This window comes from Diadema setosum, chromosome 20 (genome assembly GCF_964275005.1).
Source record: "Diadema setosum chromosome 20, eeDiaSeto1, whole genome shotgun sequence".
Classification (NCBI taxonomy): domain Eukaryota; kingdom Metazoa; phylum Echinodermata; class Echinoidea; order Diadematoida; family Diadematidae; genus Diadema; species Diadema setosum.
Window position 1 is genome coordinate 24,663,633 of NC_092704.1, and position 3,879 is coordinate 24,667,511.

The window sequence follows — 3,879 nt, forward strand, 5'->3', positions numbered from 1 at the left end:
ATATGTTGGGTTATTTGGAGAGACCAAATATGTATTTGCATTTCTATTTTCATCACCCCTTTCCTCCCTCACTATACAGTCTATTTCAGATCCAACTTCACATGCCTGTCTGATTATTTACATTCCCCCTTTTCTGTCACTCTGCCCGCCTCATTCTTGCTCGGTATTATTTTCGCGTGCTGAACATAGTTGTGCTTTATTGAGTCGTGACTGCTAATATTCATTCCATTTGCAGTGAAAGTTAAGCACAATCAGTAAAAACAGCTCCCCCCAATCCATTTGTCAATTGAGAATTCAGATCTGATTGGGGAGGGGGGAGGAAATCATTTTGAAGTTGTGTATTCCCTAGCAATAAGTATTCCTCCCATTATCAAGAGTTTATTCATGTGTATTACCCATCCTATGCATCGCTTCCAAACAACTATTGGTAGATGTGTATATGCGTCAATAAAATAAGCCAAAACTTAGCTCATTCATTTCTTTGGATGTGTTAGATTTGTAGATGTCAAATATGTGAATAAACCTCCCATCTGCCCCCCCCCCCCCCAAAAAAAAAAAAAAACAAGAGAAAATACATGTACACCACTCTCAATGACTTTCTTCCATATGTATTGCTGAAGTGCTGTGCCACGCACATTTGATGAACAGAAGTATTCATTCATTTCTTTTTTCGTGCAATTATTTCTTTTGTTCTATGAATGCATTTGCACATGATGAGTTTCTTAAGTGTAAAATCTTATTTGTAGCCTTCCCCAAACTTATAACACAAAGAATGTCTGATCATTTCTGGCAAGTTTGCAGGAGGCAGGAGGCTCTGTACTTTGGCAGACATGCAGACACATTTGAGGAGCTTGATTATATTGGACTGCTTCCTTTAATACATCCCTTTATTTCTGGAGTATTAGATGATTACAGATTTTTCCCCCAATACACATGTATTTTGCCATATATTGATACAGGTCAAAAATATTTTCAGAGTGGCAAACATACTCTACGACTTGGACGGTATTCAAGATCCAATGAAGAAAGATCTCGTTGTGCTCCCAAATCTGAGCCAAGCCACTTCCACAGGACTTGTTCTCCTTTAATCATTATCAGTTTTGTAAGTGTGTAATTTGATTCTTCAGCTTTTGATTCTGTTTGCAATAATGTTGTGAACAACATTGTTGAGGAATTAAAGATTAGGGAAGATTTGATTACTAATACTTGCACTTTGTTGCAAAAAAGAAAAAAATCAATGACCTTTTGTCTCTTTTTAAAAATTTCATTTCAAGAGATGTTCAAAATTCATCCAGATTGGGAAAGTTATGTTTGGGCCAGTTAAACCACATGATTTCTGTGAATTTGTCCCTTGAACTATTGATTACATGTTTTTTTCAACATTTAGCATTTCAAACATAGCAGTTATTGCAGTACTTTTGCAATATTGAATCCCAATTTGCTTTTACATGTAGGCCTACTTGATGAAGTATAAGGATGAACAATCCAGTCAAAATGATTTTCTTTTCCAAATTCAAATTGATTCAGATGAAACAACAAGAAAAATTAAGTTCCACAAAATGTAATTATTTCTTGAATTCATCCAGAATTCCTTGCATCAAAGAGAGATTACCAAATTTATATCAATTTCAGTTCAAGGTTTTTGCTAAAAAAAAAAAAAAGTTGAGCAAATTATGCAATTATTACTGTCACTCTGGAAATATTTTGCATCTGTTTGGGACCAGTTCATTTTTTTTTGTGTGTGTATTTTTTTTCTTGCCAGTAAGTAAACCATTCTAGAGCCACCTGATGAAATCATTGAATTTTTTACTACCTGGAATGAAGCAACCCTCATCTCTGCCAATGCCATTTCAAATTCACCTGACATTCTTTTCTAAATTTGATAGACAATAGATATTTGAATGCAGTCCAACTTCTCCAGTGATATTGCTATGATCTGTTCATTTTCGCTGCCTCACTTTCGCTGACATTCTTTGAGTTTTTGTTTACCTTTGAATGGAAAGGCCTGATTGATGTATTTGCAATACACAGATTTTAATAGGTTTGAAGGTATACTTGTCAAAGAAATACATTTATGCCATATGAAACATGAAATAATTATTGTCAGTTTGTCTCATTTCTTCTATTTGTGTGTCAATATAAGTGAAAGATAGACCAGTGTGCTTAAATGATGATGATGATGATGATGACGATGATAGTGATAATGGTGATGATGATGATGATGATGATAGTGATAATGGTGATGATGATGATGATGATGATGATAGTGATAATGGTGATGATGATGATGATGATAGTGATAATGGTGATGATGATGATAATAATGATGATTAAGATGATTATGAGTATGGTGATAATGGTGATGATGATTATGACTATGATGATGATGATGATGATGATAATGATTAAGATGATTATGAGTATGGTGATAATGGTGATGATGATTATGATGATTATAGTGCTGAGAAAGCATTATAAAAGCCCCTGCCAAGGCATCTCACTTCCACAAAAAACTACCTTGACCATTTTCCTCTGTCCATTTTCTAACCTTCCCAGCAAATTTTGTCTAAACCTGTTCAAAACTTTTTGAATGAAATTGCCTATGACCAAACAAACCAAAGTCAAGTGGGGATGATTATGATGATGATGATGATGACAATGATGATGACGATGACAATGATGATGATGGTGGCAGTTACAACAATGAGAACATGGTAATGAAGGATGGAAGATCGAGGCTATGACCATGACTTCCATAAGTACACAGGATTTGTTTGTACATCTCTCTGGTTAATGAGCTTTGTGTGATGAGTATACACCAATACGAGTGAGGGAAGAATATGAGTGGGAGGGGCTTGAGGGCTGCTACCCCCCCCCCCCCCCAAAAAAAAAAAAAAAAAATCAGAAATAAATGAGGATAAATTCACACCTACTCATGCCAAGAAATCCAATAAGATTTTACCCTACATTGTTTCCTAGATTGCCAACACATGGTAGTTATGATTTATGACAATACTATTCAGTGAAGTAGGAAGTAATCTCATACACATTCACACAAATGTATTCCTGTAGAAGCTCTGCGAAATTGGGATAACCCAAGGAGAAAGGGGGGGGGGGGGGAAATAAAATTTTTAGTTTTATCTAGGACTACGCCAGTCCAGACTTATCAAGGCTCACACATTAGGTGTGGGGCTTTTGCCTCTGAGGTCTTATGACACTCACATGCCCAATAAGCTGTTTTAAAAAAATGAATCAAAACAAAGCAAAATACAGCATTCTAACCTCTAAAGCCGTCATATTTTGAAACATTTCTATTTACAAAAATAAGTCAGAATATCTATGATCCACTAAATCACGCAATTATAAGCTTAAAAATGTTAAAACCTAAATACCGGTGTTAAATCATGGGGGGCATTGACTCTTTTACCTTTCAAAAACAAAACAAAACAAAACAAAATATGGCTTTCCAACCTCCAAAACGGTCATATTTGGAAACATTTTATTCAAAAAATAAGGCCGAATATTTATTACTAGAATGCTCAAGATAGCATGATTTACATCTTGAACCACTGATCTCTTCCCTCCTTGGTATATAACCAGGGACTCGGCTCGGTCGCTTCCTCCTCAAATCTCAAGCTAAGCTGCTCTCATGTCAGACCTTTTGTATGATTGTATCTCCACTGCCAACTGTCAACAGGAATCACGATTTATTTTACGTATTTGACGACGCAGTACTGGCAATGCATAAGTCGGCATATTTCATGCTATTCAACACTCGGTCGGACCTTGGTATCAAGCTGAATTTTGCGATCAATAATCACAGCAACTGCGATACACACATATGATTACGCAAGGCAAAAAACACGTCGTCGATCTACG